This window comes from Podarcis tiliguerta (assembly GCF_965153285.1).
Source record: "Podarcis tiliguerta genome assembly, chromosome: 11".
Lineage (NCBI taxonomy): Eukaryota > Metazoa > Chordata > Lepidosauria > Squamata > Lacertidae > Podarcis > Podarcis tiliguerta.
In genome coordinates this window covers 46,593,402-46,616,937 of record NC_139544.1, presented here as the reverse complement: position 1 = coordinate 46,616,937, position 23,536 = coordinate 46,593,402, and the positions used below count along the sequence as shown (strand labels likewise).

The 23,536-nt window shown below is 44.7% G+C and overlaps 1 protein-coding gene across 1 annotated transcript in view; it reads left to right on the top strand.

Annotated features, from left to right (window-relative positions):
* Positions 1-23,118, top strand: part of IL7R (interleukin 7 receptor) — a 188,913-nt gene extending 165,795 nt beyond the window's left edge. Inside the window, exon 9 of the mRNA XM_083403014.1 lies at positions 21,774-23,118. The gene's annotated coding sequence lies outside the window, so the exon portion shown is untranslated. The remainder of the gene's footprint in view (positions 1-21,773) is intronic.
* Positions 23,119-23,536: the final 418 nt, after the last annotated feature.

The following is a 23,536-nucleotide window of genomic DNA, read 5'->3' as shown; positions in this document are numbered from 1 at the left end:
GTGAACAGGCGGAACATCTCAAACTCATAGCAAATAGCAGATCCAGCCTTTTTAGGTTGGCAAGAACCCGCTTCAGGAACCATTATTGCTGTGTACTGAAAAAGGATTCCCTTTTGCTCGCTGAAGCAATCGCTTCTGTTTTTATTCAGGTTTTCTTTTCATGACTCTGATCATTTTTCTTACCTTGCCCCATTGCAAAATGTTTACATAGGTCAGCGAACTTACACCATCCCTGCGGCTTTTGAAACAAAAACATGTTTCTTTTGATGTTCCCTTACAGGGAGACACATTTTATTTACTCATCCTGCGCCGCCCCCATCTCCTTGTGTTTTAGGTTATGTTTCCTTCTGGAAAGTGTGTTTCAAAAAGCCTGCAACTCAGAGTGAGCTTCCTGGGGTGTGAATGAGCATGTGGCATATTCTGAATTCCTTTCCCATCTTGGATAACACTCTTAAGTATCTCTGGAGAGAGACGAGGCTTCTTTTAAATCAAACTCTGACCTCTTTTACTAAGGGTCGCTTCAACCGTTAAATGCAGTTTCCAAGACAGAAGGCATTTCCTTGTGGGGTGTAGTGAGCAGAGTGTCATACGAGACTTGTATTCGAAAGCTGTGCACTAATCACAGCGATGCGTTTGGGGCGTTAAACTGTATGCCAGACCCCACTAATCCCTGGATCCAGCAAGTGTTAAAATATAAGGCAGGCTAGCTTCCGGATGAGGTAATAGCCTGGGTGATGAGCCATTAAGGGGAACAAAGGAAAGAGGTTCTGGGTGAGATGGCAAAAGTGTGGGGTCCCTCCCGCAACTTACAGATAATTAAAAGGACAAAGCCCGAGTGTAGAGTTGTAGGTTTTTATAGTAAATTTTGTTGAGGTTTATGAAGGGAAATACAAAGCTTAATATAAAATACCTTTTTTATCCAAACCATAGCATTAATCTAAATAAAATAAAAGCATAGAGAGAATTGTAGAGAGAGAGAGATAGACAGAGAGAGAGAGAGAATAAGTAGAAAAGATATTAAAAGAGAGAGAGAGAAATACAGTTAAGAAAATATAGAACTTCTGATGTCTGCCCACTATATATAAACAATATTCACTTAATCCAATATAACACCCAGCAACACCACTTTCTATAAACAAACATTATCTTCAATCTTCAAATCCAAACGTCATGATTTCATTTTCTTTTTCATGAAAAAAGTTTATGAGAGGTTTTCAATCTCTAGTAAATGTTAACAATGGCTTTTGTTTGATTAAGCATGTCAATTTCTCTGTCTCAGCTAAATCCGTTAATTTTTAAAACCACTCTTTCATTGTTGGTAATGACGAGTCATTTCCAGCTTTGTGTATATAGAAGTCTCAGTGCCGTGATTATATATTGAAGCAAAGTTCCATAGTCCTTTTCTAACTGTTGAGTTGTAGTGATCTGACCTGGCAGGAAAGCAGAGAGCTGAAGACAGAGAGAGAGAGAGCAATGTTTGAGTTAACTTAAATCCAAGGCTGTGCCTATGGGAAAAGCAAATGCCTATTGGGGTGATTATGCTGTAAAGCAGAGACATCACCTTGCCAACAAAGGTCTGTATAGCTATGGTTTTCCCAGTAGTGATGTATGGAAGTGAGAGCTGGACCATAAAGAAGGCTGATCGCCGAAGAATTGATGCTTTTGAATTATGGTGCTGGAGGAGACTCTTGAGAGTCCCATGGACTGCAAGAAGATCAAACCTATCCATTCTGAAGGAAATCAGCCCTGAGTGCTCACTGGAAGCACAGATCCTGAAGATGAGACTCCAATACTTTGGCCACCTCATGAGAAGAGAAGACTCCCTGGAAACGACCCTGATGTTGGGAAAGATGGAGGGCACAAGGAGAAGGGGACGACAGAGGACGAGATGCTTGGATAGTGTTCTCAAAGCTACCAGCATGAGTTTGACCAAACTGCGGGAGGCAGTGGAAGACAGGAGTGCCTGGCATGCTCTGGTCCATGGGGTCACAAAGAGTCGGACACGACTAAACGACTAAACAACAACAACAAATGCTGTAAACCCCAACATCATAAGCTCAGATTGTATATATGTGTAAATACACCATATCATAAAGACACCACAAACTCCGCTGTGCTTCATTTCCGAACCCCTGGAATTTCTCACTGCTCCAAGGTTGGCATGCTGTGCAATACCTGTTTCTTAGGCTCATCAGCCTACCTCACAAGGTTGTTGGGAAGATAAATAAGCCATTCCTTCTCCCCAGATTACCCTCAGAACTTGAGATGGGTATTTTATGGATCTTCAACATTTCTCTCACAAAACTATTGTTCTGTAGTGGAAGTCATTCTGACAGTTAAGTGCTTCAGTTTATTTTTTTATTTTATTTTATTTTATTTTAAATAATATTATGTAGTGAAAATATGTAGCAAAAGCCATTGTGGCCATTATGGCCACCCAGTGGGAAGCTGCAAATAATTATGATTTCTTAATAAGTGTAGCAGCAGCAAAATAGATGTGATCTACATTATTTTCATGAGTTATTTTTCTAAAGGCTGAGCAAAAAGTTTTCATTTTCCCCCTCCCCCCCAAAAAACACATTTCCAGCAACTGGCTCCTTTTCCCTAGTGATTTTTTTCAACAGTCCTGTGGAAAAGTCTGCTTATTTCAATTGCCTTCACTTGCCCTCCCTCAGCTACCCTCACTTGTTCTGACTGATTGTGTAACACACACCCCAACTTCCAAACAATCCTGGGATCTATAGGTTACCCCCTCACAGTTTCATTTCCAGAATCTCCGGTTGAGGTCTGAAAGCCTGGAGAGCAGCTGCCAGTCAGTGTTCAGGGTACTGAGCTAGACAAGTCAACAGTCTGCATAAGGCAGCTCCCTATGTTTCCATGTGTGCATAATAATATAATATAATAATAATTTATTATTTATACCCTGCCCATCTGGCTGAGTTTCCCCAGCCACTCTGGGCGGCTCCCAATCAAGTGTTAAAAACAGTACAGCGTTAAATATTAAAAACTTCCCTGAACAGGGCTGCCTTCAGATGTCTTTTAAAGATAGGATAGCAGCTTATTCACATCTGATGGGAGGGTGTTCCACAGAGCGGGCACCACTACCGAGAAGGCCCTCTGCCTGGTTCCCTGTAACTTGGCTTCTTGCAGTGAGGGAACTGCCAGAAGGCCCTCGGTGCTGTACCTCAGTGTCCAGGTAGAACGATGGGGGTGGAGACACTCCTTCAGGTATACAGGACCGAGGCCATTTAGGGCTTTAAAGGTCAGCACCAACACTTTGAATTGTGCTCGGAAATGTACTGGTAGCCAATGCAGATCTCTCAGAACCGGTGTTATGTGGTCCCGGCGGCCACTCCCAGTCACCAGTCTAGCTGCCGCATTCTGGATTAATTGCAGTTTCCGGGTCACCTTCAAAGGTAGCCCCACGTAGAGCGCGTTGCAGTAATCCAAACGGGAGATAACTGCATGCACCACTCTGGCAAGACAGTCCGCGGGCAGGTAGGGTCTCAGCCTGAGTACCAGGTAGAGCTTGTAGACAGCTGCCCTGGACACAGAATTAACCTGTGCCTCAGTGGACAGCTGTGTGTCCAAACTGACTCCCAGGCTGCGTACTTGGTCCTTCGGGGGGCACAGTTACCCCATTCAGGACTAGGCAATCCCCCACATGCGTTTTGTTTTAAGCTTTCTGGGTGCTCTTACTTTTTCTTGGCTCAGTCCCATAATCCTGTATGGGGAACCTGCTTACCTGGAAAGCAAGCCTGCACATATATTTATATATATACTGTACACAACACCAGCAACAGGTAAATTATTACTTCTTCTCTTGTACCACCTAAGAGCTGGGGATTTTCCACTACAGTGTCATAGCTTAGGGAAATTTTTCAAAGGGCAGCAGAATCTCAAGCTATCTGATTCTAGTGCTGATAATAGTGGCACTTGATTTGCTTGACTAAGGAAGCTGTTGGCAAAAAACGTTACAACTGGCCATTTGCTTCTCTCCGCACGCATACTTTGGCTCGATTTCAACCAACGGAAGCTTTTTCCAGACGTGTTCAGAATAATCCGACAAGCTATTGCCTGGCCAAATACAGAAGCGATGAGAGCAGTTTTATTTTTTAACATTGAGAGAGCAGGATGCCAAAATGTAGCCTGATAGCCTATCTAAATAAAGTACCGCGGACCAGTTTTAGTGATGAAAGTTATATCCTGCTTTAGAAGAAAGATGCATTTTGTTCTGTCTTTGGGTGCCTCCTGACTGCCAATATTTTGCAGGAGGGATCCAGGCATATACCGTGGTACCTTGGGTTACATACGCTTCAGGTTACATACGCTTCAGGTTACAGAGTCCACTAACCCAGAAATAGTGCTTCAGGTTAAGAACTTTGCTTCAGGATGAGAACAGAAATCGTGCTCCGGCGGCACAGTGGCAGCAGGAGGCCCCATTAGCTAAAGTGGTGCTTCAGGTTAAGAACAGTTTCAGGTTAAGAACGGACCTCCAGAACGAATTAAGTACTTAACCTGAGTTACCACTGTACTGGAATTTTAGGTTTGGGCAAGTAAAGAAGATTATAAAAGGCTTTGTTTCCCTAGTGCAACAAATTCATTTCTCTCTCTCTCTCTCTCTCTCTCTCTCTCTCTCTCTCTCTCTCTCTCTTTATAAAGGACTTTTTGCAGACAATATCATCACATGTTCACAAATCATCATGAACGAACAACCAGAACAGCTGGAGGTGCCCATAGCCTAACCACTACATAAATTTTGTGCAAGGAAATCGGGATGGCTGCTGAATAAAGAGGTTATCTGGAAGAGTCCTTTCTCTATGCTCTCCCCACCCAGCTCAGTAAATTAAATCCATGGAGTTTGGTGGCCGTTTTGCATTTCTAACCCTGTGCTAGATTAGGGGCAGATTATTATCTGTATCAAGGGACGCGGGTGGCGCTGTGGTCTAAACCACAGAGCCTAGGGCTTGTTGATCGGAAGGTCCGCGGTTCGAATCCCTGCGATGGGGTGAGCTCCCGTTGTTTGGTCCCAGCTCCTGTCAACCTAGCAGTTCGAAAGCACGTCAAAGTGTAAGTAGATAAATAGGTACCCCTCCAGCGGGAAGGTAAACGGCATTTCTGTGCGCTGCTCTGGTTCGCCAGAAGCAGCTTAGTCATGCTGGCCACATGACCCGGAAGCTGTCTGCAGACAAACGCCAGCTCCCTCGGCCTATAGAGCAAGATGAGCGCTGCAATCCGAGAGTCGTCCGCGACTGGACCTAATGGTCAAGGGTACCTTTACCTATTATCTGTATCAAGATCCTATTTACCATCAATTCAATGTTCAGATATGAATGTTACCATTATGGCTCAGCATAAGCTGAAAGGTGATTTACTTCGTGTCCTTATAAAAACTCTTTTAAAACACACACACACAACTAGGTCACAGAAAGGGCTTCTTGGATTAAATAACTGAAATCTATTCCTGAATTATTATTTTAAAATTTTAGCTTTTATGAGTCTTGGCTTTGCCCATTTTATTCCTAGAAGGTTGTTCAAGCAGCTGGAGGAGAGAGAAAAAGAGGGAGGAAGAATTATATATGAAATTAAGAATTGCACAGAAGTCCAGGGCTTGTGTACTGTACCTTTGACAACTGTATGGAAGTGGGCATTTAATCAGGTTGAGCTTGTCATACAAAGGTGGGTTAAGTGCCAGGCTGAACTCTGAAATAAACTTACCTGGAAGTATTGTCCCCCTGAAGTACAGGGCCAGTCCTACCATTGGGTAGAGTGAGACTGCCACTTCCGGCAGTGGGCTCAGCAGCATCCTCAGCCATTACTGCTTCTGAGCCCACCTGCACACCTTGCACTTCCCATCCTCCCAAGCTGGTTCCCCAGCAGCAGAAATTTATATGGTCATCTTCACCACCTGCAATATCTGGAAATGCACAAGGCGAGGGAGGGAGGTGGAAGACAGGACAGCACAGGAAATGGGCAGATGGAGCCATCCCCTGAGAAGCCATGCCTGTTTTTTTCTCTCACCTCCATGGGAGCAGGGAACTTGGGATGCTAGAGAAATTTGATCCCACTTCCATTTAAAGGTGTACCTACCTAATTCACACTTATTGAAATAACACGCAGATTAATGCACAGACCATCCTTCAAAATGCAAAGTTCTCCAAATGCAGTTCTCCTGCAGGGCTGGGCAATATCTGGTTTTCAACATCACAATGTACCACCAGCTAAACATTATGATATACTGATATACAGTGGAACCTCGGGTTGCGAACGTGATCTGTGCGGAAGGCACGTTCACAACCCGCAGCGCTGCGTCTGTGCATGCACGGGTTGCGATTCGGCGCTTCTGCGCATGTGCGAGCACCGAAACCCGGAAGTAACCCATTCTGGTACTTCTGGGTTCAGGGCAGTGCGCAATCCGAAATCACGTAACCTGAAGCATCTGTAACCCAAGGTACCACTGTATCTCCAGCCAAGAAATCCATAGAAAAATGCATCTACATGTGTTAAACTAGGGGAGGTTGCCTTGCAAAAATGCATGCGCCGCAATATGCTCAGACCCACAAGCATGACTTGCTGTAAATGTTCATCATTGCGCACTGATATTTTTGAGAGGGAGAAACCACGGTGGAAAAGTCAGTTTGATCATTTAGCCAAGGCTCTCCATTAGGAGTGAGGGTCGTGCATAGATATCAGGAAAGCTGTCAATCAGCAAAACTCCCCTACACATTAAAAAAGGGGGAGGGGAGGGGCAACAATCACATTTTTCCATTTATCAAAATCCTGGCTGGCTTCTAAAGAGCCATCAGTCTTCACAGCTGTCACTCTGTTCCACTTTGCCAGGCAAAACTCCTAGCTGGGAATTGAGCAAGTTACCTTGATCTAGCAGTGGTGTTGACATTGGGAGGGTCTTCAGTTGGTTTGCCTGCACTCCAAACTACCCCATTGCGATGTACAGGTCTTCAAAGCATAGATCTCTTGATATACCTTTGGCTCTGCTGTATCCATGGCTCTCATGGTTGAATACTGGGGACTTCTGGGGATGATGTTTCTCAGGCTTTACACGTCAGTATATCTGGCTCTGCAGCCAAGCTCAGTTACTGTGCTTGTGAACCTCTGTGCCTTTCCTACCTACTCCAAGCTCTGTGCTACTACCCATTCTGCAATAGTTGCAGAGCTGGTATCAGCACCCTGGGCAAGGCCCACTGCTGATGCCTGCCTGCCTGTTCTTTAAATCTAGCCACCATTTAAATTTCCCACCTTAGTGTTACTCCAAGTCAGAGTGAGAAATTAAACTGACCACTAGAGCCAGTGTGGTGTAGTGCTTAAGAGTGGTAGACTCGTAATCTGGTGAACTGGGTTCGCTTCCCAGCTCCTCCACATGCAGGTGCTGGGTGACCTTGGGCTAGTCACACTTCTCTGAAGTCTCTCAGCCTCACTCACCTCACAGAGTGTTTGTTGTGGGGGAGGAAGGGAAAGGAAATGAGATTGTGAGCTGCTTTGAGACTCCTTAGGGTAGTGATAAAGCAGGATATCAAACCCAAACTACTACTACTACTTAGGAAAGCTGCTGCCCTCCACCACCAGGCCTCACTGACAGAGGAGGAAGAGGAGGCTGGACCCGTCAGAGGGCAATTTGTCCAGGGCCCTGAGTATTTTCTTCTCTGGAAGATGGGATGAATAGACACCACCCCTTTCATCCCACATTACAGAGAGGAAGAGTTTTTTAGCACTGCAGCACAAAAGAGCAGGAGGGTGTGGAATGGCAATGAGGGTGTCCTGCAGAAAGCCTAAGGCATGGGAGAGAGACCGTGGGAGAGAACATGGCTGGGGAGAAGTTTCCTGAGTTAAGAAGAGGGCTAAAGGATGAGATTGCAGTCAAATCAAACAATTCTTGCTTGTTAGTATGTTTAGGAGCTAATGACCATAGAGCTATATTGCTGATAGGCAGAGACTTAGACTGTAGAAATGTAATTGGTAGAGAGGGCTCTGTGTGATGTCATTTCCTCTCCTCTCTTGAGCGGAAAGAATTGAATAAGTATTTCCTGTTCCTTTCCCCCCTCTTCCTTTGACTAATGATGGGGGCAGACATGTTCTCCACTTGCTCCAGCTCCAGCTCATGTCTGTTTTTATTGCAAATATATTTTACCTGCATAGTTTTTACTGCTGCTGTAGCTGAGAACCAATGCCAGACTATGAGTAAGTAAATCGTATTTTAAACTTACTTTACAGACTGTTGTCTGATTCTTTGTTAAACAGGGTAAGGAAACAGGGAGCCAGCTTACTTCATAGTTAGTCTTGTTCAAAAGAAGGCTTCACAGCCTTATTCCTATGCTTCAATTTTGCTGCTAAGGATGGGGCTTTAAACTGTTCAACTCACATGCGTGGGTGCCTGGATGGATAAATTGCAATTAATATATCCTCTCCTACCTATTAAAACCCGTCCCACACGGAGGACTATGAGTAGGAGTGAGAGAATTTAGATTTCCCCTGGCAATCAGAACAACCACAGTCACATCTCCCTCCATGAATTTTCTTGCATGTTAGATAGTTTTCATTAGGAATGAGAAATAGGAAAATGCAAGCAATGGGATTCACACACACACACACACACACACACACGTCACAAAACATCTTCCTTTTCCCATATTAGAAAGGTGTGTCTGGAATTCTCTCCCTCTAGAACTATGGCCCAGAACTGTAAGATGGCAGAGGAGAAGAAGAGGCCTTGATGCGACTCATCAGCAGCCAGCACTTGTTTGCTTGTTTTATTGAAATCCTGCCATCTTTCCATTTATACCACAGCCAAGGTGACTCAATTAGAATGGCGATGTCTCTTCTGCTTGGAGGACAACCCTCTGTCTGAAGGAGTCTTCTTTGGTGAAAGGCTGCCTTCAACAGTGCGCACTCGAACAACCGACTGAGCAGGCATGCAGGCCGCCTGGTCACGATTTTCCTCACGATGGTGAATATATTTCCATTTAAATGATAGCAATTGTTTATAAATGTGCATCCATGCATGTAAATTAGCATAGGTAAATTTTGTGCAAATCTGCACACTCTTTTTGTGATGCTTTTCCTCCTTTTGGTCAATGTGTCAATCAATGGACACCTTATCAATGGACACCGAGAGCCAGTGTGGTGTAGTGGTTAAGAGCGGTAGACTCGTAATCTGGTGAACCGGGTTCGCGTCTCCGCTCCTCCACATGCAGCTGCTGGGTGACCTTGGGCGAGTCACACTTCTTTGAAGTCTCTCAGCCCCACTCACCTCACAGAGTTTTGTTGTGGGGGAGGAAGGGAAAGGAGAATGTTAGTCGCTTTGAGACTCCTTAGGATAGTGATAAAGCGGGATATCAAATCCAAACTCTTCTTCTCTTCTTCCTTAGCCTGGTCTAATTCATTCAAGGAACATGACATTTGCATAAGCTTTACACATGTAACTTCCATGGCCTGTAGGCTTCGTTTGCAAGGTCATTCCCCTGTATAAAATCCAGCAAAACAGAAGAGCCATAGTTCAGCAGTTGAACACATTATTTGCATGTGAAAAGATTCAGGTTCAATTCCTGGCATCTGGAAGGGCAGTGCGGTGAGGGTACAGCGGCAGAGCCAACCCACTGCTCTCACCACTGCACACTGCCAATCTTATTGCCTTGCCCCTCTCCGTCTTGGTTACTGGCAGCAACCTCCACATTGGGAAGCCAGATAACCAGAGCCTTCTCCACCATTATTGCAATTCTCCAGGAGGTTTTGGATCAAACTTTCTTTTTCAAATGTAGCCTGCCATTCTAGGCCAGTAGCTAAACCTGCTATATCACTTCTAAGAAGAATTAAGACATTCCGGTAAACATCAAAGAGGTTAATTACACCTTCACTCCATATTCCACTTCATGCCATGTATGAAGATATCATCTCATTTCCTTTGATATTTGGCACATTCTTAATTGCTGTCATTAGCATTCCTAACATACCACTTTCTCTAGACCTAGCTATACCTGCCACTGCAATTACAGTGGTGGTGGTGGTGGTTTGTTGTTGTTGCTGCTGCTTTGATTAGAGGGGCAAAACCAGCTGTTATAGGAGACACAGAACTGCTTCCAGTCAAAGTCTCTTCTCTGTGTTCCTTCCCATTGACACACTGTATTGTTTCCCACTGTAAGTTTGATAGCCAGTGTGGTACGGTGGTTAAAGTATCGGACTAGGACTTCTTTCGGTAAGTAAATTAAAATAAACAACATGCATGCAGTGACACTCTGCATCTTCCAGATCCCTGATAGCCAGGAATGTGAGAGGCAGGAGACACAATGACATCACATCCTGTTAGAGATTAAAACAAAAATTACAAAAAAGGAAAGAGGCATGATGGAATGACAGCCTCTCTACAAAACAGTAGCTTGGCATTTCCAAAGCAAAACAATTTAATGCAAACCTACCTAAAGCATATTTTCCAAAAACAATTCACAAGTCGAAGTGCAGCTATCCTTTAAATGCGCACTTCTCTGAATTTTTCGGTGCACTTCTCCGACCAAACAAGTGCAAAAAAAATGCATATATTAAGTGCAAAGCATGCACAACATGCAATATATTATCAAAAATACCATGAAAATGCCTTTTATTGCAGAAGATTGCTTACAGAAATGTGTGTTTCAGGGGGAAATGCACTTTAGAATGCTGGTGAATTTTTCTTTTAATTCACAAAAACATGGGAATCTGGAGAACTGAACATCAGATTGGGAAAATGAGGAACTGAAAGAAACCTAAATTGATAGTTTTGTCCACCGCTAGCCTCAGGGCATCATGCACAGCATGTGACCCTCCAGACCAAACACAGTCAGCGGCAGACTTAGGGTTCTCAAATTTCAGCAGCGCCCTGTGCGATGCTAAAATTCACTCCCAGCCTCTTGTGCTCCATTCTACAGCATGGTTGTGGCAGCACTGTGCCCAGTGAAGCCAAAGCAGTCAGGCTACCTTGAAACCACCCCACCAGTTATGTGTTGTAGCCTGCCCTGAATTTGACACACATACACACTCTTCCGTTATGGACACCCAGCCCAAGCTGGCTATTGATACATGGCAGGTGTTCTGCTATTCTGTTGGTAGGCTTGTGTTTGGCTTGGTGTGTTGCAAGTTGCCCAGATCTGCTGTAAGAACATGGAATGAAACTGATGGGTCAGTAAGTACAGATCCTGGAACCAGCAGTTCATTAATAATAATAATAATAATAATAATAATAATAATAATAATAATAATAAAGTTATTATTATTTGTACACCGCCCATCTGGCTGGGTCTCCCCAGCCACTCTGGGCGGCTTCCGACAAAGATTAAAAATACATTAAAATGTCACACATTAAAAAATTCCCTGAACAGGGCTGCCTTCAGATGTCTTCTAAATGTCAGGTAGTTGTTTATCTCTTTGGCATCTGATGGGAGGGTGTTCCACAGGGCGGGCGCCACTACTGAGAAGGCCCTCTGCCTGGTTCCCTGTAGCTTTGCTTCTCGTAGTGAGGGAACCGCCAGAAGGCCCTCAGCGCTCCATAAAGACTGAATGAGTCATTTGTAGATGGTTTCTGCTCAAAAGATCTGGGTCTACTGCATCCATAACACTTAACCAGTAGCAGCCAGCGTGGGTGGGACTCCGTAGCTGAGCTGGCTTCTCAGCACTCTGTGCCACGGACAGCTATGGAGAGGTAGAGGAGCAAGACAGCAGGGAGCTTGACATGGTGTGGATGCAGCAGAGCCAATCCATGTGCTGCAACAACACCATGCTCAGCTCCCTACTGCCTTGCGCAAAGTCCCCCATTCCTCTTTGGTAACCAGTGCTCACCACTGAGAAGCCAGGTCAGTAATGCAGTTCTACTCATGCCGCTGAACGAGCCAGTACAGTTGGTACTAACTGCGATGGTTTTCTGCCCTAACTTCGGTTAAGATTTCTTCTCTCCTTTTTTGGAATATTTTTTATTAGGAATTTCAACATAAAGTTTATCACAAATACATCATCCTCATTCCCCCCCCATTCCCCCCCCCAAAAGAAGAACCACCCCACCCCCCGACTTCCTTCAGCTCCTCTCTCTGGTTTTCCAACACATGTTATTCTCTGTATATTATAAAATTGTAAAGATCCTTAACTTATCTATCTATATATTACCGATAAAGAGTTTGTGAATGTTTATTCAAAAGCTGCCAAGGAGTCCAGTTCATTTTGTTGTTTCTTTAAGTACTTTGTAAAAGGTTCGTATTCTTCTTTAAAGTCACAGTTGTCCTTATCACGTAGTTTGTGTGTCAATTTCGCCAATTCCGCATAGTCCATCAGTTTCTCTTGCCACAGTTCTTTGGTCGGGATTTTCGCATTCTTCCATCCTTGTGCTATTAAGACTCTTGCCTCCGTTGTCACGTACATGAAGATGTTTTTCAGTTTCTGAAATATACTCAGAGTCGCAAAGTGATTTCATGCTCTTTATTCAGATCATAGTGGTGAGGAGGAATGAATGAAAGTCCCCTCAAAGTATCTGCTTTATATACATTATTTACACAATGGGCTGCACATGATTGGCTAATTCTGGAATTCTACTGTAAGCCAATCAGGTTGTGGATTCCCTTATATCTGGAGCATGATTGGGTGGTTCCTGCCAACCAATCATACTGCTGCATTGTTCTAGGACCAATCAGACTGCTGCAATTTGGATCCTATTGTTCTAGGACCAATCAGACTGCTGCAGTCTGGATCCTATTCAACTCAGTACATAACAGTTTCCTTGGCAGGTCTTTTCCTACAATCCCTAACAAAAATGCTTCAGGCTGACTTTGGTTAAGATTTCAACATTGCAGCGGGAAGAGGTACGGTTTAGCTTGCCAAGCCAGGCCCACTTCCAGGAAACATCTCCAGCGGGGAGAAACCACGCAGGCTTGCGTGTCACCTTTGAAGCAGAAGGGCTGGAGGAAATTGCTTTAACCATGGTTTGCGCAATGCAGATGTCAACCTTGGTTGTTCTGCAGAAAGGCGGGATGGAAATGTAAAAAAATGAATGAATGAATGGTTCACTGTGCTTAACTACAACCATGGTTTGCAAAACTTGCAGCAAACCATGGTTTCACAGAATAGTTTGTGTCCAAACCTAAGCCAATGGGGGGGAAATGTGGTGAAGGGGAGGTCTGTCAGAAATCTAGTGGAAGACTTGTCTACCACCCTTTGCCCTGCCTGCCTGAGCCTGGCAGGGTTTTGTATTTGGCAGCTTGTCCTCTACAACTGCTTCTGCTAACTATATTGATTGGTACTTCTGTATATGGATAAGAATTTTGAAGCAGACTAAATTCTTCTTGTGTGGACTGTTTACCATCTTAGTAATATCCTCAAAAGAAAGGAACAAAAAACAATTGGTTTTAGGGGTGGTCTGTCACCCCTCCTTGTGTGTATTCCGGATCAACTCGTCTGCCAGTTATTTCCAACCCAGCACCTCCTTCAATCTTTTCAAAGCTGCACAGCAGAGATTGATACTTATTAAACAATGCAATCCCACCCACCCCATTCTGAGTTTAGCTATTTTTTCCCTAACAAGCTTAAGCAACTTGATTCCCTCCCCCCACCCTCGACCACCGTGTTAAAACGTTTTGTCTGGAAAAGGTTCAAAACTTTGCTTTCATGATTTTCATCCAAAATGTGCTGCCTTTGGCTGAATTCCTGATTCTGTTTTTGTTTTTTCCAATTCTCAGTGAATGCCAGAAATAAAGAAAGAAAAAGAAGGGAGAAAACACAGGGCAGAGGGGGCAAGACAGTGCTCACTGGCTGAAAAGTTTGACCCAGTTCTAAACATTTTACAAGTGATTGCTTTGTTTGCTCAAGTTTATAAGAATAGCCAGTACGCGGCATGCTGTTTCCCTGATCTCACTGGGAAGGCTGATAAGTGCTGGGCATACCTGTAACTTTCCACTTTGCAAAGGGGATCAAGTGTCCGGCTTGTGCAAATTGCGTCTGCAAATATGAAGCCTGGGATATCGGAGTTTTGTGTTTTTAAAGCAGATTTTTCGACTGCAGAACTTCTCCATCAGAAAACCCGCACTTAAAAGAAAAGCCAAACCGACACAAAGTGTGCTTTGCTTCTTTCTTGCTTGGACACTGAATGGGTGGCGGTTTCTCATATACGTTCGTAGTTCTCTACTGTATGATAAAGATTCCTTTATTTATCTGCCTTAGTTCAGTAACTGGCAGGTGCGCACAAACATTGAGCAATTTAAGGTTATTTACAAGGATGTGATGAAACCTTACTAGCCTGAAGATGAAGGTGCAGCACAGGAGATTCTGGCTGGAAAGGTTTTTTAATATTCTTTAGGCACTTTGTTCTAAGTATGGAAACTGAGAACATTCTGCCCTTATATAATTGTGTACATACTGTCCCTATCACACTTTGTGTCCAACTGCATAACACCGGTTCTGAGAGATCTGCATTGGCTCCCAGTACGTTTCCGAGCACAATTCAAAGTGTTGGTGCTGACCTTTAAAGCCCTAAATGGCCTTGGTCCTGTATACCTGAAGGATCGTCTCCACCCCCATCATTCTGCCCGGACACTGAGATCTAGCGCCGAGGGCCTTCTGGCAGTTCCCTCATTGTGAGAAGTGAGGTTAAAGGGAACCAGGCAGAGGGCCTTCTCGGTAGTGGCGCCCACCCTGTGGAACACCCTCCCTGCAGATGTGAAGGAAATAAGCAGCTATCCTATCTTTAAAAGACATCTGAAGGCAGCACTGTTCAGGGAAGTTTTTAATATTTAATGCTGTACTGTTTTTAACACTTGATTGGAAGCCACCCAGAGTGGCTGGGGAAACTCAGCCAGATGGGCGGGGTATAAATAATAAATTATTATTATTATTATTATTATTAAAAAAGAAACCCTGTGGATATAAAATCTATATTGCAGAAAGCATCAAGTGCTAGTAATATTTCTGGGAGCAAAAACCTCCCAATGGTATTATATTATTTGGTAATAATGGCAAATCTATGGATTGCAATGCACATGGTATTTGGCCTGAGAAATTAACAGTACAATCCTGTGCATGTTTACTTGGAAGTAAGACACACTGTGTTCAATGGCCTTACTCAGTGGTAGGGTATCTGCTTTGCATGCAAATGATTCCAAGTTCAAACTCTGGCTCCTCCTAGCAGAACTGGGAGAGACCTGCCTGAAACCCTTCCGAGCTGCTGCCAATCCGTGTAGGCAATACTAAGCTAGATAGGCTAATGGACTGACTCAATAATAATATAAGACTCAATAATATAAGACAACTTTGAATGGCAGCATTCAATTCAGTGCAGTCCCAACTAGGAATGATACAGGAATCTAATTCAGTTAAAGGCGAACCTAGCAAATTCACACCTTTCGAAACAATACGTGAGCCAAAACACAGCCATACTTTGAAATTTGCACCCCTGCGAATTTTGCAATGCAGTTTTCCACTCAGTTGATGTGTACACAAATGCATATACTTGTGTAGTGTGCATTAAAATGCACATGTGAATGAAAATAACATACAAAATATATTTGCTTTGCAAAAATGCGTATACAAGTCAGCATTGCTGACTATGTTTATTAGACAACATTAAAATACTAATGAGTTTTCCTGAGGGTTTTGTAAATTTCAAATTGTTGCAGAAATGTGGAGATCTGAATTTAATATTGGAAAAATCAGGAATTTGGTGAACCGAAGCTTACAGAGTTCCCCACAACACTAACCACAATTTGCACTGAAAAGGGAAATGTGATAAGATAAAGGAGGAGAAGGTGTGACTGACTGGGGGGGAAAGATACATCTGATTTGTCAAGCCAGTGTTTCCTTCCTTCCCCAGATTATGAAAGGAATGCTGAGAATGACTTCTGCCTTGGGAGAAGGAATACCATTCCCTGGCCTTATCCAATTATGTACGCATGCATGCAACAGCCAACAGGTGGACAGCCAACCTCCTAGAAACTGGCAATTGGTGGGGATAGGAGAGTGGGAGGAGATTAAATCCAGCCCCACCCATCAGTAGACAGCTGGTCAGCACTACCACTGGCTTCTTGAAAGTCATCTGCACATGCGATACCAGCAGCTGCAGCAGCAGGAGAAGAACCATACATGTGTGCCCATTTACATCCAGGTAAGGAAAGAGGCGTGGAAAGCTGTTTTTTCCTGCCCATTCTCCTAGCTTAATCCACCAGAGCGGGGCGTGCAGGTCCATTCATTTTGGTTGAATGATAAGGGAGAAGTGAACAGGAGCACCACAAATTTCTTGGCTCTTGGATTTGATTGGGGCATAATTGGAACACTTGAATAAACAACAACCACGGCACCCAACAGTTTAGATGAGAACATGAGACCAATCCTCATTGGGACTAGTAGGGTGGAAAGCAAGGAGGCCAACAGTAGGTGGCGCCAGAGCCAAGGAGTGGCAATCCAAACTAGTTCTAGTTTTGTGCCCTTCCTCCCTGCTGAGTTCTACAAGGGCAGCACTGAGACGAAGGAGGAGGAAGCTTGGCAGGGGGCTGGACTCGATGGCCCTTGTGGTCTATTCCAACTCTATGATTCTATTATTCTAAGCTGGCAGGCAGGGTCACCCCCTGGCCTGGTTGTAAGTAAGTAAGAAAGCAGGCAGGTGGAGGCAGGCTGGGGAAGGACTGAGGTTGGTGGGGGGAGCAGCCCATTTGCCCAAATGGATCAGCCTCCACTTAGAAGATCTCTGCTGGATCAGACCAAGCATCCCGCATCCCACAGTAGAACATCAGAACCTGTTATCTGGCTCTCTTGGTCCATCTAGCCCAGATGTTTTTGGCCTATAACTCCCATGATCCCTAGCTCACAGGACCAGTGGTCAGGGATGATGTAGGCCAAAAACATCTGGGGACCCAAGGTAGAGAAAGGCTGATCTAGCTCATCCAAACTTCCTGGCAGTGGTTCTCCATGGTTTCAGAATGGGGGCATTCCCAGTCCTATCTGGAGATGCTCAGAACTGAGTCTGGGACTTTCTGCATGCTGCATCACTGAGCTGCCCCACATCCCCTAAGACAATCTGGTGCCCCTTAGAAGACCAAAAGCGGTGCATGAAAGCAATAGCTCTTCCCTCTCTGCTGTTAGCTCCCAGCAACTTGCTGGGAGGGGCAATGGCATATGACTTCTGAACATGAATGCTGCAATAGGAAATAGCCACCGATAGACCTTTCTTCATGCAGCACATTGCTAAACTATGGAACTCATGTGCACAGGAGGCAATGACAGCTGCCAACTTGGATGGCTTGAAAAGAGGATTGGACGAAAGTTTAGGGAAATGTGACTGCTTCTGCCAGCCACTGGATGCCGAGCGTAGGGATGCTGCAAGGCATCGCAACAGTGATGTAATAATAATAATAATGATGATGATGATGATGATGATGATGAATTTTATTTATACCCCGCCCTCCCCAGCCAGAGCTGGGCTCAGGGCAGCTAACACCAGTAAAATTACAGTAAAAACATAATAGGGGGGGGGGGGACAATTTAAAATACAGGTTAAAATGCAATTTAAAATGCAGCCTCATTTTAAAAGTAGCCCATAGATCAAAACCATAAGGGGAGGGAAACATAAGGGTCAGACTGAGTCCAAACCAAAGGCCAGGTGGAACAGCTCTGTCTTGCAGGCCCTGCGGAAAGATGTCAAGTCCCGCAGGGCCCTAGTCTCTTGTGACAGAGCGTTCCACCAAGTCGGGGCCAGTACTGAAAAGGCCCTGGCCCTAGTTGAGACCAATCTAACCAGCTTGCGACCTGGGACCTCCAAAATGTTGTCATTTGTGGACCTTAAGGTCCTCCGCAGGGCATACCAGGAGAGGCGGTCCCCTAGGTACAAGGGTCCTAGGCCGCATAGAGCTTTAAAGGTCAAAACCAGCACCTTAAACCTGACCCTGTACTCCACCTGATGTAGTGAATTGAGCAGAACGGAAGGTGACTGGCAGGGGGCACCGCTGAAAATGGAAAGATCAGAGCCTGCACCTGATTGAACAAATTCCTGGAGGAGAGGGCGATCGGTGAATAGTAGGCCTGGTGGCTATGCTGTGCCTTCACTGTTGGGGGCAGTGATGTTTCTGTGTAGCAGTTTCTGGAAACCACAGGGTAGGAGAGTCTTTTGTGGTCATATCACGTGAGAACAGGATGCCAAACTAGATGTACCATTGGCTGGATCCAGAAGAAGAAGAAGAAGAAGAAGAAGAAGAAGAGGAAGAAGAGGAGGAGGAGGAGGAGGAGGAGGAGGAGGAGGAGGAGGAGTTTGGATTTGATATCCCGCTTTAACACTACCCGAAGGAGTCTCAAAGCGGCTAACATTCTCCTTTCCCTTCCTCCCCCACAACAAACACTCTATGAGGTAAGTGGGGCTGAGAGACTTCAAAGATGTGTGACTAGCCCAAGGTCACCCAGCAGCTGCATGTGGAGGAGCGGGGAAGCGAACCCGGTTCCCCAGATTACGAGTCCACCACTCTTAACCACTAAACCACACTGGCTCTTCTTATGTTCTTTATCTTCTTATCCTGTGCCATACATAGTGCTGTAGCAAAGTACAGTGATCGTAATATCAGTTAATAATAGAGTGGTACACATGCTCACAACAAAATCATCACTGTGATATTTTGCCAGATGTATCCCAACGAACTTCTTTTTTTGCAGTTAAGAGCTATGTTTGTATAAAGCAATTTTGACCGTGGCAGTGGGGAGGAGAGCTGAGTTGCGGACAGTAGATAAGGTGGTTCAGATCATCACAGCAAAGGGTACATCTCAATTTATTAAAAAATAAATAAATTGAAAAATGATTTTATTATTGGTCAGCTGCGAAGGTTAGATTAAAAATGGGTTGCAAATCATTATCTTTACTAAAGCAAAGGTTGTGCTTTTCAACCATCACTCGAGTTGCAACAGCTCAGGAAGTTTAGGGTTAAATGCTGGGGATGGGCTGTGACTTGCAGTGGAAATTTCCACTGTGTGCTTTCTTGGTAAGTGGAACAAGCCATACCCATCAGATAGGGTGCCTATGCATGTGTGTGGTCTCTACATAAACACCCTGGAATGCTGGGTCACATTATCTTTCTCAGCTTTTTGACTACTTTTTGTTTTTGTGCTTTCCTGGAGTTTTATGGGGTCACAAAGTACATATTTGCAGAATTACAGATGGTGGAAGGGGGGGGCTGTGTCTGCCTGGGTAAAGGATGCCGAAGACCACCCCTTTCACTCCGCTTCCTATGTTCTCAGGCTGCTGTCTTCCCCTCTGTAAAATAGGAAATATCCTTTGTCGATGTATAATTTGGGTGTTCTGCTTATTACTTAACCAGATGGCCTGCATCTCACTAGTACAGTGAGGGACGCAAGTGGGGATGGAGGTGAATCGATGTGCTTTTCGTGTTCTAAAAAAAAAAGCCACAGGTTCTGTTTCAGGTAGAATGCTTTCCTAAATGGGTCTGGAACTACCCCGTTCCAGAATCAGCAGGGAAACAAAGCATTGTACACCCCAAGGCAGTGAGCCCCATGCTGGAAGATTCAGCACACACACAGTCACCCCCTGGCGAAGTTACGCCTCTCTGCATAATAAGCCCAGAGTACTTTGCAGATATCGGCACTCACTTTTGCTGAGTAGCAGGATTTCTGTTTTCCCTTTGCTTCATGATGTGCAGAGGCGTATACGGGGGGGGGGGAGGGGAGTGAAACCAGCACCCGTCAGGGGTGTAGGCCCAGAGGGACTCAAAATCACATGTCAGACTATGATAAATAATAATAATAATACTAATACTAATAATAATAATAATAATAATAATAATAATAATAATTTATTTATACCCCGCCCTTCCCAGTTCAAAAACCAGGCTCAGCGCAGCTAACAACAAATTTAAAACAGTTATAAAAGCAGCATAAAATACAGTATTAAAAAATGAATAACAATAAAATTCAAAAATTCAAAAATCAATTAGATAATCCCCAAGGCTAGCTGGCTGAATTGGTCCTACTTGGGCCAGCGAGGAGGCCAGGGGAGAATTAGCTGTGGGGTCTCAGAGTGGGTGATCTTCATAAAAGGGGAGGGAAATAAAGGGAGAAGGGAAATAAAAGATCAGGCTGATATGGAGTTTATGACGTGTGTGTGTGTGTGTGTGTGTGTGTGTGTATTTGTGTGTGTGTGTGGCAATGTTTCTGCTGCTGTCACAGCGAGATCAATCACAGAAGTTTCCCATCCTTCTCACACCATGGCACAAAGGTGTGCGGCAAAGTGAGGTGTTTTTTTTCAGGGGGTGCCGAATACAGCACCCCTCTGATGATGTGGGCAGAGTTGAGGGCAAGATTTGCTCTGATTTGGCTTGTAATGATGCTACATATAGGGCAGGAATCAGCCAGAAAGCCAAGTCAGTAGAAGCGCTTGCGCAATGGCGCATTCCTCGCCACTGTGCCCCTCCCGCTCGATTTTGGCTCTGGGGAGGGCCAGGAGAATCCTTTAAACAGCACACTGAAGGAAGCGAGGGACGATCGTACCATCTGCTTGCCCCAGCAGGATGATCGCCTTAATGTGACATTGAATTCCTCCCATAGCTAATTGGCTTGGCAATGTAATGATGTCACCAAGCCAAATAAGAGCAAGGGCAATGTTTCATGCCGTCACTTTGGCATAACCGAAGCGAGGGAGGGAGGGAATTGGCACTGGCAGGCAGTGCAGATATTCTTGTGAGCATGTATACCACTGTGTCGTTCATAGATATTATAATAGCACATCTAAGGAGAATAAATGTGCTGCCTATAAATCAACAACAGCAATCTTCAAACAACCACAATGGGTAGCAGGGCTAGTACATTACATAAGGGAAATTCTAGACCTGTGCTAAAAACAAACAGGTATTACACCACTACGGAAAGCAATGTTGTTGTCTCACATACAATCTTTCTCTGACGATCAAGCACAGGGCGAACAAGTTTTGCCACCTCAAAGTAGGAGGGGCTTTTTTTTCAGGAGTGCTGATTGGTTAGGAACTTGTGATATCACAAAGCAATCTCTCCCACTCCCCAGAGTGATTTTCCTGTTTAAAAACAAGCCATTTGTGTTAATAACAATTGGTGCTGCAGATTGTTTAAATGTATTACAGCAATTTTTTTAAAAAGCACCCCGAAACATTGTGGGGCAGGCAAACTAGTGAAGAAGTAAGGGCACATGGTGGACCCACATTCGAAGAGGGAGAGGGAATTGTGGCTTATTGCATAGGATCAAAAAGCAAATGGGCAGACTCCTGTTATTCTGCCTGTGAACTCCTGCTAAATAGAAATGCCATCAGAGTGAATTTGGGGACACATCCCAGCCATACATAGACTTGTAGAATTGTAGAGTTGTACACCATAAAGAATGCTAATTGCAGAAGAATTGATGTTTTTGAATTATGGTGCTGGAGGAGACGCTTGAGAGTCCCAAGGACTGCAAGAAGATCAAACCTATCCATTCTTAAGGAAATAAACTCTGAGTGCTCACTGGAAGGACAGGTCCTGAAGCTGAGGCTCCAATACTTTAGCCACCTCATAAGAAGAGAAGACTCCCTGGAAAAGACCCTGATGTTGGGAAAGATGGAGGGCACAAGGAGAAGGGGATGACAGAGGACGAGATGGTTGGACAGTGTTCTCGAAGCTACCAGCATGAGTTTGACCAAACTGCGGGAGGCAGTGGAAGACGGGAGTGCCTGGCATGCTCTGGTCCATGGGGTCACGAAGAGTCGGACACGACTAAACGACTAAACAACAACAACAACAAAGAGTTGTAGAGGTGGAAGGGACCCTGAGGGTCATCTAGTTCAACCCCCTGCAATGCAGGAATTTCAACTCAAACATCCATGACAGATGGCCATCCAACCTCTGCTTAGAAACCTCCAAGGAAGGAGAACCCACAACCTCCCGAAGGAGCCTGTTCCACTGTCGAACAGCTCTTACCGCCAGAATCTTCTTCCTGATATTTAGTCGGAATCTCTTTTCTTGTAACTTGAAGCCATTGGCTCAGGTCCTAGCCTTCAGGAGCAGGAGAAAACCAGCTTCCTCCGTCTTCCATGTGACACTATTATACCACTCTCAGAGTCATTTGGAATCCTGTATTTCCTTAAAGGTGCTGGCCTCACAGAGTTACAATTCTGAGCATCTTTAACAAACCACACAATGGTACAAAGTGTTACAATAGTGCTTGAATGGTTGGGGTGAGACTTTGGGAGTAGATTACAAGTTTTGTTTCAAATAGATAAAGCGATGCCGCTACCTGTTAAGGAACTAGGGATATGCTTGTGGAAATTCATTGTGGAGCATTCAATAAATCTTTGAAAGGAGCCTTTCAGATGGCAAGGATGCCATCAGAATGCACCAGGGCCAGTTCAAAGCCTGCAAACCTGTTTGATATGAATGAAGGCATCCCTAGAATCTCCACAGAGACAATTGGAAAGCTGGGGCTTTTGCCAGCGCACAGGCATTCTTGCTCTAATTGGGATTTAGAGTCTAAGCAGTAGTAATTAGAAGTCCACGAGGATCAAGGAAATGCAAAAACGTAAGAGAAATCCCAATGGGATGCCAGGAAAACGGAATTTTCCAGTTCAGAAACTATCCCCTGCCCTTCATTTTGCTGGTTTCTATGGATACCTAACACCTGTTCTGCCTGGCCCTGGTACCACAGACAAGCTGTTTCAGATGGTGAGTGGGGCTCAGAAGTTTTTGGGGAGGAGCTCAGCAACAGAGCCAGTGTGGTGTAGTGGTTAAAGTATTGGACTAGGACCTGGGAGACCAGGGTTCAGATCCCCACTGTGCCATGAAGCTCATTGGGTGACCTTGGGCCAATCACTCGCCTGGTCTCTTAGCTTCGCCTAACCTACCTCAAAGGGTTGTTCTGAGGATAAAATGGGGAGTGGGGGAGAAACCACGAATACAGTGGTACCTCGGGTTAAGTACTTAATTCATTCCAGAGGTCAGTTCTTAACCTGAAACTGTTCTTCACATGAAGGACTACTTTACCTAATGGGGCCTCCTGCTGCTGCCGCGCTGCCAGAGCACGATTTCTGTTCTCATCCTAAAGCAAAGTTCTTAACCTGAGGTACTATTTCTGGGTTAGCGGAGTCTGTAACCTGAAGCGTATGTAACCTGAAGTATATGTAACCCAAGGTACCACTGTACCTCTTTGAGTTCCTTGGAGGAAAGGTAGGATATAAATCTAATAAATAATAAAAATCATAGAATGAAGGATATTGTTGTTGTTGTTATTTTTAAAAATTGTATTCAGGCTTTCCACTTAAAGCACACGCACCCCTGGCAAAGGTGGCTGACGCAGATTTAAAACCCAATAAAACCCAATAAAACGAACGGGCAAGTGAAAATGTGATTAGCAATAACAGCCACAGCCACTGTGACATCAGCTCACATTCAGGTCAGCAAACAATAGTCAGGTTTGGCTTATGTCAAAAAGCCTTCCAGGAGAGGCAGATGGTCGACACTAATTGCCAGATGGCTGGTGGTGATGGGGGCCCATGAATTTCCCCCAGGAAGGTGTTCCATAGCCCAGATG